Here is a 14,843-nt window from a genome sequence, read left to right on the forward strand (position 1 = left end):
CACAATTAGAATCTGGCCATCCCTCGGCTAACAGTGCTGAGCCAAAGGAGTATCCAGCCCTGGACATTGAGTTGGGGCTGAATTGTCTCAGGACAACCTCTGAGACATTTTCAGAAAAGAGAAGCCACCTGACAACCTGGAGAAAAGGCAGACAAGCAAGAAATTACAGGTGGGCTGATGGGGGATGGTCCCTCCATATAAAGTATACAGTTTGTGTTCATTTGTTTTATTTGTAAGTCACACAGAAAGAGGATAGAGAGGGGCACCTGGGTAGCTCAGATGGTTAAGCGTCTGCCTTCGGCTCAGGTCATGATCTCAGGGTCCCGGGATCAAGCCCTGCATCAGGTTCCCTGCTCAGTGGGGAGCCTGCTTCTCCCTCTCCCACTACTGTTCCCCTGTTCGCCCTGCTTGTGCTCTCTCGCTCTCTCTGTCAAATAAATAAATAAAATCTTAAAAAAAAAAAAAGAGGGTAGAGAAGGACAAGGGACAATATTGTGAATGCTGTCTCAGAGCTGCGGGGAAGAAATGAATGGCACTTCATGGTAATGAGACAGAGAAACTGAAGAAAAGTGCTTTTTTGTCCCTTTTCCTGCTTCTATGCTTGCTAGGAGCTGCACTCCTGCCCTACACATGGCTTATAGTACCGACGATGTATGTCCTTCTTATAAAGGTCAAGGAGTTCATTATATCTTTGGAGTCTTCCAGCACAATAGACAACACCTAAGGAGTGACCAGGCGAGGTTGTCCTGTACATTTTCCAAGACTGCTGACTCCAGACCCTTGACCCCAAGACCCCTAACTCCAGGGCAGAAGTGACTTTTGGAGGACACCTGAGCACTCATCCTTGTTTTGACCTGTTCCTGGATGCCTGAGAGGACACGTGTGGCAGACCACCATCCTCAGTCAACACCCGGGCTGCAAGTAAAGATGAGACTCATGCTCCTCTTCCATTCCAAGTGTCCCAGATGCTCTGTCTGTATCTGCTCTCTCTATATCTTCAGTAAACTCTGCTCTCACTTCCTCCCGGCCTGCATTTGATTTCTATCCTGCATGAAGCCAAGGACCCTCTTGGCTGGTCCTGCAGGACCTCCCCTGGGTCCTCGGATCCAGCCTGCCTACATCAGTTAGTGTCGCAGACTCACTCTGGACACCAAGTGAATTGGGACTGACACTGGATTCTGTGAGGCACAGACATGAATGTCATTCCAGGAAGAAATTCAGACCGAGAATATCGGATGGAAAGTCGTGCAGGGGTTAAGAGTATGAGCTCAGGAATCAGGCTTCCTGAGTTTCAGTCCAGGATCCATCTCTTCTAGCTGTGCGGTTTTAGGCCAGTTACTTAACCTCTCTGAGTCTCAGTTTCCTCATCACATAACAGAATCTACCTCAAAGGGTTGTCGTGAAGACTGAATGAAATAATACAGTCATGTAAAACGCATTCAATCAATTTTGGCCGCTAGTATCACAGTTAACAAACAGGATCCATGCAGAAGAACAAAATGGGAAGTATTTCTGGCACAAGAGGTTTGAGGTATCAAAGTTCTTTATGTTGCAAGTAATAGTAAGCCCACCTCAAACTGGATCAAATGACAAAGGAGACTTCCTGGCCTCTGCCACTGTCACGTGCAGAGATGGGGCAGGCTTCAGAAATGGTTTGAATCAGAAGCTCACTGGCATCATCAAAGACAGAGGTTCTGTTTGTTCCTTACTCTGTCACCCAAGCATCAGCCTCATTCCCCAGACCGGCTTTCCTCCTGGTGGTGGGATGGCTGCCAGCCACCCCTGGGGCTTCATGCTTCCACATTCACTTCCAATGAGAAGAGAATGGGAGGGTTTACCCTGGTATTCCCAGTAGGAGTGCTGAAATTCACTCTGTCTGACTTGAGTCATGGGCTCCCTCCTGAGCCAGTGACGGGGCCAGGAGAATGGAGTGCACCATTTGGTGAGTTAAATGCCCTGCCAAGGGGCGTCTGGGTGGCTCAGTCATTAAGCGTCTGCCTTCGGCTCAGGGCATGATCCCAGGGTCCTGGGATCGAGCCCTGCATCGGGCTCGCTGCTCCGCTATGAACCTGCTTCTTCCTCTCCCACTCCCCCTGCTTGTGTTCCCTTTCTCGCTGGCTGTCTCTCTCGCTGTCAAATAAATAAATAAAATCTTTAAAAATAAAAATAAAAAAAATAAATGCCCTGCCAAACCTTCCAGGGGCTCATTGTCTCCCCAGCCAGGAGCTGCTGCTCAGGAGAGAGGAAGATTCCAGATGCAGAACTGGTAATACTAGAAAGGGGCACGATTGCTGGGTAGGCACTCTGTAAGTGGGCATCTAATAAGTTGTTGTATCTGGAATGATGGAAGTATATCAAAAGTGTCCCCCCAAACTAGATGAAGCCCAGAATGAATGAAAAGTGCCACCATGAAAACACGAGCTGCTTAGGACACGGCAGGAGTGTGTGGTAGGATGTCCTTCATTTCCCAGATGCAAAGGCAAATCTATTAATAAAATTCCTTCCTGGCAGCCATCTCCTGGTGTAGATTCAAAGAAATGTATATTCAAAGGGAGGAGGAGGGAATTTTAGCCACAAAACTGCAGTCACTAGGGCTGCAAGGTCACCCAGAACGGATGCAGTTCCTTAGGATGAGCAAAAAGGTGTAAAGAGAGAAGAGACAGAGGCTCCAATATCACGGGCCAGAAGCAAAGGAGGAGCTGGCAGAGAAGGCCAAGTTAGGGTGGTCAACCCAGCTGGAGAACCAGGAAAAAAGAGGCCACCGTGGAAGCCAAATAGAGGAAGTGTTTGCTAATCTCTTGAGGGAGGCTGGAACAGGGGAGGCCCAAGGAGGGACCTGGAACGAGCATGCCACAGGCTCCATGAAATGTCCCTGGAGAACCCCTCATCCTGCCATCAGTAATGACAGTGAACCAGTCCACCAGCTTCTGATGGCTCCTCTGGGTCAGCGAGCCACCAGGGCAACTCGTCTTCAGAGCCCGTTACAGATGGTGGATCACCAACCAGCAGCTCCAGAATTAGCGGGATTAGCAGCTTACAAAGTGCAGCCTGGAGCAGGGGGACCCCTGAGCCTGCAGTGTCAGAAGCGGTTCTGAACATTAGTCTGAAGCAAGGGGACCAGAGGGAGAGGCATCTGGGAGACACAGTTTGTCGCACATACAAACAGTGAGGTCGTTGTTAAACCAGCTAGCATTAATCCCCCTGACTCTGATGGTGCTCCCAAGAGTGGGATGGGGCCCCAAGAGGGGAGCTTGTGCAGTTGATAGGAATTCACAGTGTGTTGAATGCTTCCTTCTTTGTTTTCCCATGACTGGACCTAGCTTGGCTCCAGTGAGCCAGGTTCCAATGGGACAGCAAGTGTGCTCCTCCAAGCCTCCCTCATGAGTCTCCCCTCCTTGCACCACTCAGACTCTTCTTTTGGGCATGCAAGAAGCTCTTAGTCCCAGTGCAAGCAGTCCCACTCTATAGTTTATAGTGTAAACCATAAGCTTTTGCAATAATATTTTTTGCTTTCCAAAACCCCCAACTTGACACCAAAAAACTAGTTTGACTTTCAGATATTTGTCTTTCAAAAGACAGAATGAAGTCTATCGAGGAGGTTGAAAAATAGAAAGGTGGCTCTTTTAGGGCTCAATCTCTTCCCCCCACCTGCCCTTCCACAACTCCCTTCCCCTGCCAAGTACCTTGATGACTGGGGGAAGAGCAGTGAATAAAAGGAATGAGAAGAGCAGCTTCTCAATATCACAGACTATTCCCCACCCCATTTATTTACATGTCCCTGTTGTCTTCCAGGCAGGACTGGAGATGGTTTACACACAAAACAAGATAAAGTAACCTTAATGTGAGTAGAGGGGAAACAGGACAAAAGGGAAATGAACATAAGAAAGATGAGGTGCTCCATGGGCTGATCTCACTTCTGTTGTGGAAGCAGGTGCTGGGAGGGGCTCCCGCTAGCAGGTGGCTCACAGACCAGCTCTGCATTGCAACTTCAGGCCCAAGACCTGTGTCGAGGGCTGAGCAGAGAGTCAGGCCTGCCTGGATCTGGACATGGCAGATGCTTTGTTCGTCACCATTGTACTAGTAACACTTCCCATGGCATGGCAGTGGGATTTACTGTCCCAAATGCTGCTCGTCACGCCACCCTCCTCCTCAAAGAGTGCTCCCAACAAGCCCCCTCCTTAATTCACACCAGACCCATGGTCAGGAAAGCCCCTGTCCTGTTCAGTTGAAATGATTGTCACAACCAACATCATCCCTGACAGTGGGGGCTGAGTCTCCGCCCACCGTCTTCCCCAGCATCCCAACATTTGCAGGCCAGGTAGGAAAATTCGTGTCCTCCTCTGTGGTAGAGAGAACATCAGGTGTTTGCCACAGTACCTCCTTTTCCTGGGCACAAGGGAGGACTATACATCTCAGGCTCCTTTGAAGTTCGTTCTGGGTATTGAAAAAGTGGGCAGAAGAAATGTAGGTCACTTCTAGACCAGGCCTTTAAAATATTCTTGCACAATCCTCTGGCAATCTGTTCCCCTTCTCCAGTGACCTCTGGAGAAGAGACCACGTGTTTCAGATGTCAGTGCAGGATGGAAGGATCAAGAACCCCGTCTCTTCCTGGAGGAAGCCCTCCCCCCAACCCAGGAGAGCCATCCAACCCATGCTGGACTGTGATGTAGGTGATAAATGGAATTTTATTATGTTAACCACTGAGATTGGAGGGTGTTTGTTAAAGCAGCTAGCATTTATCACTTTAACTAATACACTACCCAAGTTGTTGATGAAAGCCATAGCCTGGCCCCACGGCAATCATCAAAGTGACCTGAAAGTGACCTGCCTTTGTCACCTGAGGACACCACACAAATATACTCAGAGGCTTTGGGGAGTAGGACATGACATGACTGCAAGATATTAATGCCCTGTTTGGACTCTGCCTACTCAGTCCAGAGTAGCTGGATGTGTCAGGAGGACTTGGCACAGAGAAAGGACACCAGCCAGTTTTAAACTTCTGTCTGGGTTTTCTCAATCAATCCCTTTCCACTCTCCCTGGCTCTCTTTGGCCAAGGCCACTTACCCAGCTCTCAACACATCCTGAATGAAAGAATCTTTTAGCCATACTCTGATAAAATTTCACCGTGGCAATGCATTAGTTTGCTGGGGCTAGCATAATAAAACACGACAGACCAGGTGGCTTAAACAATAGAAATGTATTTTCTCTTCGTTGTGGAGGTCAGGTTTTGGCAGGATTGGTTTCTCCTGAGGCTTATAGATGGCCACCTTCCCTCTGTGTCCTCACATAGTCTTTCCTGAGTGAATGCACAGCCCTTGGTGTCTTTTTATGTCCAAGTTCCCACCTCTTGTAGGGAAGCAGCCATGTTGGGTTAGGCCCCGCCCTAACAGTCTCATTTTCACTCCATCACCTCTTGAAAGGGGATACAGTCCCATTTTGAGGTTCTGGGGATTAGGAATTCAACTTACGGACTCGAGGGGACAAAGTCAGCCCCTAACAATCAGGATGCATTCTGTGGTGTTCACAGTCATATTTCTGTGGATTATTTAAGGGGGGAGAAAAAGCCTGTTCTCATGGAGGCGTCAGATCAACTACAACACAGTCTTCACAGGGCATCAGGGTGGGACTGGATGTTTTCCAGAATTTTCTTTCTTTTTTTTTTTTTAAGATTTTATTTATTTGACAGAGAAAGAGACAGCCAGCGAGAGAGGGAACACAGCAGGGGGAGTGGGAGAGGAAGAAGCAGGCTCTCAGCGGAGGAACCTGATGTGGGGCTCGATCTCAGGACTCTGGGATCACGCCCTGAGCCGAAGGCAGACGCTCAACGACTGAGCCACCCAGGCGCCCCATCCAGAATTTTCTAGAAAAAAAAATTGGGAGAAAATCTATACCACCTTGGGTTTGGTGATGAGATTCTAGATACAACACCAAAAGCATATCCCCCCCACCCAAATCTAATAAACGGGACTTTATTAAATTGAAAAACTTTGCTCTGTGAATAGCACTGTTAAGAGAATGAAAATACAAGTTACCTACTGGGAGAAAATATTTGTAAATCACACATCAGGTAAAGGACTTATATCCAAAATACACACATTAAAAACACCTCTGAAAAGTCAACAATTACAAACAAAATTTTAAAAGACGAAATATCTTTACAGATGCCTCACCAAGAAGATGTACGAGTGGCAAATAAGCATATGAGAAGAGGCTCAACATCATTTAACGTTAGGGAAAAAACAATGCAAACATCAACGAGATACCACTACATACACACTAAAATCCCAAATAACCTTTACAACACCAATTACCTACCAGGGTGTGGAGCAGCAGGGACTCTCGTTCATCACTGGCAGGGTGCAAAATGGTGCAGCCACTTTGGAGCCCGTTCGACAGTTTGAGGAAGCTAAACTTTGTCTCACCATCATGATAGAACAGTTGTACTATGTATTTACCCAACTGATTGGAAAGTTATGTCTGCACTAAAACCTGTCTGCGATTTATTCGTAATTGCCCAAAACTGGAAGCAACCAATATGTCCTTTAATAGGTGAATGGATAAAGAAATCGTGGTACATCCATACAATGGAATGATACCAAAAAAAAAAAGAAAGAAAGAAAGAAAGAAAGAAAGAAAGAAAGAAAGAAAGAAAGAAAGAAAAGAAAAGAAAAGAAAAGAAAAGAAAAAGAAAGAGGAAAAGGAAAAAAGGAACGAGCTATCAAGACACAAAAACATGGATGAATATTGCTAAGTGAAAAAAAGCCAGTAGGCTACGTATTGTATGATTCCATTTATGGGATAATCCAGAAAAGGCCAAACTATAGAGATAGCGAAGAGATCGGTGGTTGCCAGAGGATGGGGAGCAGGGGGGTTGAGTGGGTGAGCCACAAGAGCGGTGACACAGTAATGGCGGATACATGCCATCACCCACGTGTCAGGATCCATGGGCAGTTACAGTCACCCTAAATGGATGCAAATTTAAAAATCTCCTAGGAAATTGGGGCATCCCAATATGAAAGAACATGACCAAAAGAATCTAACCATATTCAAATGCCTAAGGTAGCCTCAGTGAGGAGGACGAGGTGAAAGGGCGCTGACCTGAATTAATTCGGGAGTGGATGGAGACCACATGGCTAAATGGACATGTGTCTGCTTGTCGTCAGCCAGCCGGCCAAGAAGCAGGGACATCGCAGCAGCAATGAACACATCCATTGCCCAGATCTTAGTTTCGAATATTATTCCCCCCACAAAATAAATCAAAGCATCTTGGAGAAATGGCTGATTCTAGGGCTGGAATGAGCCTGGACCAAGTTGTAGTGCCTCTTGTAAAACACATATGTATACATACCACACACAGAGCAATGGAGATTTGCGAAAGGAACATAGGAGTGAAAAGAGACTCCACTTGCCAAAGATGGAACAATTTGAGCAACAAACTAAGTAACATAGTACTAGATGATAACCCTAAGTGTAAATTAAATATCCATGAGTCCATACCTACATAAATAAATGATCGAATATAGAGGGGAGAAGAGACATATCTCCCATGTAGAAGGATTCCAAATAATTTATGTAGAACATAACTCTACCTTCTTAAGTGTGGACAGCACACAATGACTTCCTTCCAACAAAGACAGTATGAGGGGGTGGGGGACAGAGTACTTGATAATGGAGAAACTAACCAATCCAACCTCAGGCAGGGTTAACAGCACGTAAATCATGGTGATAGCCTGTGCCACTGATGTGATGTGATTTATTTATTTTAGAGAGAGAGAGAGAGAGAGAGAGAGAGCATGGGATTGGAAGGAGGGAGGGGGCAGAGAGAGAACCACAATCAGACTCCACACTGAGTGCAAAGCCTGATGCAGGGCTCAATCCCACAACTCTGCGATCATGACCTGAGCCGAATCAAGAGTTGGACACTTAACCGACTGAGCCAGCCAGGTGCCCCCAGAATGGCATTTTGCCTCTGTGGTTTTCCTCCCCCAAACTATAACCAGTCTAGCTATGAGAAAAATATCAGGCATAAACATTCTATGAAATAGTTAACCGATACTCCTGAAAACTGTCCATTGAAAGAGAGAGAGAGAGGAAAGAGGAGGAGACCAAGAAGAACAAGAAAAGTACTAAAGATCGTATTTAATAAATTTGTTAAAAGCTATTTAAAAAAAAAAAAACAAAACCTGTCCAGGTAATCAAAACCAAGGAAACTGCCTCAGATTAGAGGAGCGTAGGGAAACATGATAACTACATGGCATCCTAGATTGGGTCTTGGGACAGAGAAAGGACATTAGGGAAAAAGTAAGAAACTCTGAATTAGTTAATAATAATGGATCAGTGTTAGTTCATTAATCGTGACAGAGGTACCATAGTAACGTAAGATGTCAGCAGTGAGGGACGTTGGATGTGGGTATATGAAAACTCTGTACTCTCTCTGAAATCTTTCCGTGAATCTAAAACTACTCCAAAATAAAAGCTTATGTTTTAAAAGATGGTCTGTGCTTTTGGGAACACAACCGAATTGCCAGGAGGATATCATAATAGTGAATATAATAATAATCACATAATTCATACCACGTGCCACACTGGGGGCCTTTCTTGAGATTCCCATAAGATCACTTAGGACGGGGGCACCTGGGAGACTCAGTCGGTTAAGCATTTGGTTTTGGCTCAGCTCATGATCTCAGGGTCGTGAGATCGAGCCCCGTGTTGGGCTCCCCACTGAGCGGGGAGTCCGCTTCCCCTCTGCCCCTCTCCTTCTCCCTCTGCCCCTCCCTGCCCCTCAAATAAATAAATAAATCTTAAAAAAATATATCACTTAGGCCAGCCATGGGAGGAGAATGCACTTCCTTCTGTTAGAGGGCTGGGACCGCAGGGTAAGGTTTATTAATGTATTCACTCCTTTTACAAATATTGAGCACTCACTATGTGCCAATTACTGTTCTAGGTACTATAGGTACAGCAATGATCAAAACAGAAATCTCTGCCCTCCTGAGGCTTGCATTCTAATGTGCGGGGACAGACATGAAACAAGATAAATGAGCAAGGCACATAGCATGTGGATGGTGAGAAGTGCTAGGAAGAAGCAGAGAGCAGGGAAGGGAGGAGAAATAGGGTGGGACAGGAGACATCTGAACAGATTCGGGAGGTGGGGACAGATTCTAGGTGGAGGGAAGAGCTAGTGCAAAGGCCCTGAGATCTGTGCAAGAAATCAGAGAGGTCAATAGGCCTGACTGGGTGGGGTCCCGTGGGCCATGGTGAGAACTTAAGTGATGGGTTGGGTTTTGAGCAGAGGAGTGACAGGATCTGACTTTGGATTGAGGGTGGGAGAAGGATGATGGTGGCTTGGACCAAGGTGATGGCAGTGGCAGCGGAGAGAAGCAGGTGGGTTCTGGTTATAATTTGAAAGTAGAAGGTAGCGTCCATAGGACTGGCTGGTGTTTGAGTTTGGGTTGTACAGTAAAGTGAGGAGTCATGGACACCAGCCCTTCTCAGCAGCACCCGCCCAAATGTCTCCAGGGGTCCCTTTCCCCAAACCTGTGGACACCCCTTCCCGCCCCCCAGGAAACCCACATCTTTGCTTGACCTTCTGGGACTGGGGTGGGAAATACCAGGACGCATTTTGAGCCTTTTGGTTCATCCTGGGCAAAGCCTTAAAAAAGGCAGAACGTGAAGCATGGAGCGAGGATCCAGGCTGGGCTGTATCGTCCTGGTCAATGGGTCCTGGCATTGTCAGGCTGGCAATATCAAGGTCCAGCCCTTCTCAAAGGGCTGACAGAGGGTGGAGGCTGGGGAGGGTCAAAGCCTGCCTCAGCCGCTCAGAAGCCGGTATGACTCGGGACAAGTCCCTTCATTTCTCTGAAGCTCTATCTTCTCCTCTCTAAACTGGCGGTAACCATTCTGAGTTTGTTAGGAGAGCATGACAAGCAAATGAGATTAACAAATATATGAAAACTGCCAGCCTATGATCAGGTCTGGCTCAGTGTGTCATTTTCCCCATCCCCTTTAAGTTACAGGATTTAGGAGTATACCCCTCAAGTAGTTTAGGTTTCAAAAGTCAACATTAGGGGCGCCTGGGTGGCACAGTCCGTTAAGTATCTGATTCTTGGTTTCGGCTCAGGTCATGATGTCAGGGTCCTGGGATTGAGTCCTGTGTCAGGCTGTGCGCTGCATGGAGTCCGCTTGAGATTCTCTTCTCCTTCTGCCCCTCTCCCACCCCATGCTCACTCTCTCTCTCTCAAATAAATAAATAAATAAATAAATAAAATATTTAAAAATAAAATAAAAGTCAAACTTATTGAGGTATATACAACCAACTGTATACATATAAAGCGTACAAGTTTTCTCAAGGTCCTTTGCCGGTTACCCTTGCCTCCACCTTGGCCCCAGAAGTCACTGATGTGCTTTCTGATGTTATAGATCAGTTTGCATGTTATAGAATTTAATATAAATGGAATCATAGAGCCTTTTGTTACCAGCTTCTATCATTTAGCATAATGGTTTTGAAGTTCACTCATGTTACGTGTATCAGTAATTCATCTCTTATTAGTATAGAGTAGCATTCCATTGCATAGATACACCACAGTCTGTTTATCCATTTGTCAATAGATCGATGTATAAGTTGTTTCCAGTTTGGGGCTATTGTGAATACTGCTGCTATGCACATTCGCGTTCAAGTCTTTACGTGGACATACACTGTCATTTCTCTTGGGAACATTAATACCTAGGAGCGGGATGGCTGGGTTGCATGGTAAGCGTACATTTAGCGCCTTTTTTTTTTTTAAAGATTTTATTTATTTATTCGACAGAGAGAGACAGCCAGCGAGAGAGGGAACACAAGCAGGGGGAGTGGGAGAGGAAGAAGCAGGCTCATAGCGGAAGAGCCTGATGTGGGACTCGATCCGGTAACACCGGGATCACGCCCTGAGCCGAAGGCAGACGATTAACTGCTGTGCCACCCAGGCGCCCCATTTAGCGCCTTTTTAAAAAGTAGGTTCTATGCCCTGAGATTAAGAGCCAAGTGTTCTACCAACTCAACCAGCCAGGCGCCCCCACTTTGGGCTTTTTAAGACACCATCAAGCAGTATTCCATAATGGTTTTACCATTACATTCCCATCAGCAGGTCAGATGATGCCATTTTTTACCATCTAGAGAAACACCAGTTTGTTAGTCAAGAAGACAAAAGAGGGGCGCCTGGATGGCTCAGTCGGTTAAGCATCCAACTCTTGGTCTCAGCTCAGGTCTTGGTGTCAGGGTCATGAGTTCAAGCCCCTTGTTGGCTCCACACTCGGCATGGAGCCTACGTAAAAAAAAAAAGAAGAAGACAAAAGAGTGTGCCAGGTAAAGCCACCTGTGTGACTATCATGGTTTATGCGTAATTACCACGCAGCACAACAATTCCATGGCCTGTTAAGCATTTGGAGCTGTGCTCAAAGATATATTTTATTCCAGCATCAGTCAGTCTTTGACCATACTCTGGGGACACTGTGTCACTCATGGTTTTGGGGGTTTTCTCCCAAAGAGGATATACTGTACTCTCCCTAGCAGAGTTTGTAAGGTAAATGAGACTAGAGAACATATACTGACATCTCTCTCTGTGTGTGTGTGTGTCTCTCTCTCTCTCTCTCTCTCTCTCTCTCACACACACACACACACACACACACACACACACACACACACACAGAGTAACTTGGAGCACCTTTGGGTAAGCAGATTCTAGAAAACATCCACCTCAATCCTCATGACCTATAAGAGTATCGCCCAGGGACGCCTGGGTGGCTCAGTCATTTAAGCATCCAACTCTTGATTTCGGCTCAGGTCATGGTCTCAGTCATGGGATTGAGCTCCAAGTCGGGCTCTGAGTGAGGCATGGATCCTGCTTAAGATTCTCTTTCTCTCTCTCCCTCTGCCCCTCCCCACCTCTCTCCCTCCCTCTCTCTCAAAAGAAAAAAAAATGAATATTGTCCCATTCATCTGGGGGGACTCCAGCTCCCATATCCTGGGTCTTAATAATAAAAATTTAATTTTAGAATAGTGTCGGGTGTGCAGAAAAGCTGGGTTGGTAGCTCCCTGTTGCCCCACACCCAATGTCTCCTATTGCTGGCACCTGATGTTACGATGGTACATTTGTCACAACTAATGAACTAATGTTGGTCCATTATCATTAGTTAGTTCTGATTCCTCAAGTTTTACCTAATGTCCTTTCTCTGCCCCAGGATCCCACACTGCATCTAGTCATCAGGTCTCCTTAGGCCCCTCCAGCTTGTGACAGTCTCTCAAACATTCTTGTTTTCGATGACCTTGGCTGTTTTGAAGAGTCAGGTATGTTCTGTTGTATCAGTCCGGACTAGTGGATATTCATTTTATTTGGGTTACAATCCAACACTATGTTATTAACTTTGTTGCTCAAATTGTTCCAGCACTAGCCCCTGGGAGTCCTTTCAGTTGGCTCCCGTGTCCCTTTGACAAACCCCATAATTTTAGTGCCTGATGTCTATCTTCCTCATAGTCGGACTGGTTGTGGGTTTAGGGGAGGAAGTTCCCAGAAGCAAAGTGCCATTCTCATCACATCAGATAAGGGGCACGTGCCATCAACCTGATTTCTCCCCATTGCCGTCAGCCTTGATCACCTGTCCGAGGTTGTGTTTGTCAGTTTCTCCCCTGTAAAGTACTGTGACCCCCACCTCTTCGTTCTGTCCTCGTTGGAAGGAAGTCACTATGTGCAGCCCACACTTAAAGGGGGGAAGGTTATAAATTATTTGAAATTCTTCTGCATAGGAGATATGTCTCTTCTATTTATTCAACCATTTGTTTACATCAATATAGACTCATGAATATTTATTCTATTCTTTGGGTTATAATCCAGTACTATGTTGTTTATTTTCTTGCTCAAATTGTTCCATCTTTGGCCAATGAAATCTCTCGATTTGCTCCTGTGTCCCTTTGACAAGCCCAGTCGTCTGTGGGTGCACGCACGCGCACATGTGTTTAGCCCTCATGTTCTCTCTGGCACTAGAAGACGCTCTGGGCTCGACTTGTGTGCTTCCTGATCCCGGCCCAGACTCAGTGATTTCTCTAAGGATCCCGGGCTCCTTTTACTGGAATGATATTAGAAGCCAAGATCTGGCACTAGATGTGCTCGTCACTGCCGGGGTGCCGCTTCCACGCCCTCTCGCTGACCGAATAAGCAGACATAGGTTCATATACTAAGCTATGTAGTATACACACAGATCCATAACTATTTCTCTATGTGTCCATCTGCTGCTGTAGTAAGCTAAGCATGAGTTCATACTGACGTCCCCAACTCTAATCCAGTACCGCATGGATTATTCTAGCTTTCCCTTTGCTTGTCTGTAACCTCCCATTCCCCCAGAGAGAAACCTGGCCCCCACAGTCCGTTTACTTAACTGTTCAATCCCAGCATGCATGTGTGTGATTTCAGAATCGTTACCCTGCACCCCGTGGGAAACAGCTGCCCCAGCTAGAGGACGGTGCCTGTGTGGTTCCATTTGCCTTTAGTTTTACAGACTTCACTCACTTCCAAAGTTACTTAGGTGAGCATTTTTTTTGCCCATCCAGACCTTTTCTCCTGGGCTGGATCTCCCCTTCTTCTGATGAACAATCTGACTGTTGGGGCTCCGACAGTGATATTCCCTGTGGAGACTGGGTCCCCATGCCCTGCTGAGTCTCATCAGTCCCCTGTGCCATCGCTGGACTGAGGGACACCCCCTCACCTCAAAACAGCCTGGAGGAACCCTCTCGACCCACCTGCCAAGCTCCACGACCTCGTGGATGGACCCAGCCCATGGCCCAGCTCCAGCCAGCCCTCACTCCGGTCTGAGCATCATTGCTTGCCCCCCAGGACCACGCAGCAGGGGCCTGCCTCTCTGGGCCCTGGCCAAGCTGTCCAGCCATCCTGCTGGTGTGCCTGGTAACTGGGGCCTTCTCAGGTTACTCAGAGGATCACTTTGCCTTAGAAACTCCAGCTGTCACCTCGGGCGCATCAGTAACCGACGCCAAGGCCCCGAGCAGCAGAGGGCTGGCAACAAGCTCATGTCCCCAGGCATTCCACAAGCCCTGCGCTCTGTCCCTGCAACCACTGAACTCGCCAGTGAGGAAGGTAAGCAAACCTGGGAGTGCGGGGGTTTTCGCCCCCCAATATTCTGGGATAGGCGGCCCTGGGATGCCTCCCTCTCATGCCCTGAGATAGTCCATCAGCCCTGTCAGGAGCCTGGATTCCTGTTTCTAGGTGAGTGTGAGAGAGCAGAGAGGGGCCCACACCAGGAGCTTGGGGTGGGTGGGAGAGGGCTTGAGTCACTCTGCAGGGCTGGGGACACATGGGAGGGCTTGACATGGTGCAGAAGCTCAGCGGGGTCTGAGTGCTAGCAGCCCTTTTAGCTCTGTGGGCTCCACAGGCTGGGTGTAGAGTGCTAGGCGTTGCCTGCTCTGGTCTCCGAGAGGCAGCCTTGCCACAGCTGTGCCCATGAAGGGGCAACATGGGCCCCAGCCCCAAATTCAGACTGCCAGCCAGCCCCTCTATGATTATGGAGGAGCTGACTACTTCTCTCATGGTACAAGAACTGACCTCAGGCTTCTCTAAGATGTGGTGATGCCCCCACCCCATCTGGGCCCAGTGCACCCAGGAGTCCAGCGCTGCCGCCAAGCCACAGAGTGTCTTTGAGGCCCCATGGCAGCATGGCCACTGGCAGAGGAGGAACAGGTCCCCTGGGATGGGCTCGGGAGTCAGCCGGCCAGCCTGGGGTGTGACAGCCTCCACCACACCCAGGTGAGGAGTGCTCACGCTGTCCTCTGGTGGCCTGGTGATACTGATTCTCACTGTTC

The 14,843-nt window shown here is 47.6% G+C and overlaps 1 protein-coding gene across 3 annotated transcripts in view; it reads left to right on the forward strand.

The window, feature by feature from the left end:
* The window catches only part of GRID2IP (Grid2 interacting protein), a 57,738-nt gene that overhangs the window by 7,752 nt on the left and 35,143 nt on the right, over nt 1-14,843 (forward strand). For all 3 annotated transcript variants that reach the window (XM_087867121.1, XM_045813310.2, XM_087867115.1), the window contains exons 3-4: nt 12,218-12,323; nt 13,581-14,121. The gene's annotated coding sequence lies outside the window, so the exon portion shown is untranslated. The remainder of the gene's footprint in view (nt 1-12,217; nt 12,324-13,580; nt 14,122-14,843) is intronic.

Source organism: Ursus americanus, chromosome 2 (assembly GCF_024610735.1).
Source record: "Ursus americanus isolate L20-20 chromosome 2, mUrsAme1.1.p, whole genome shotgun sequence".
Taxonomy (NCBI): domain Eukaryota; kingdom Metazoa; phylum Chordata; class Mammalia; order Carnivora; family Ursidae; genus Ursus; species Ursus americanus.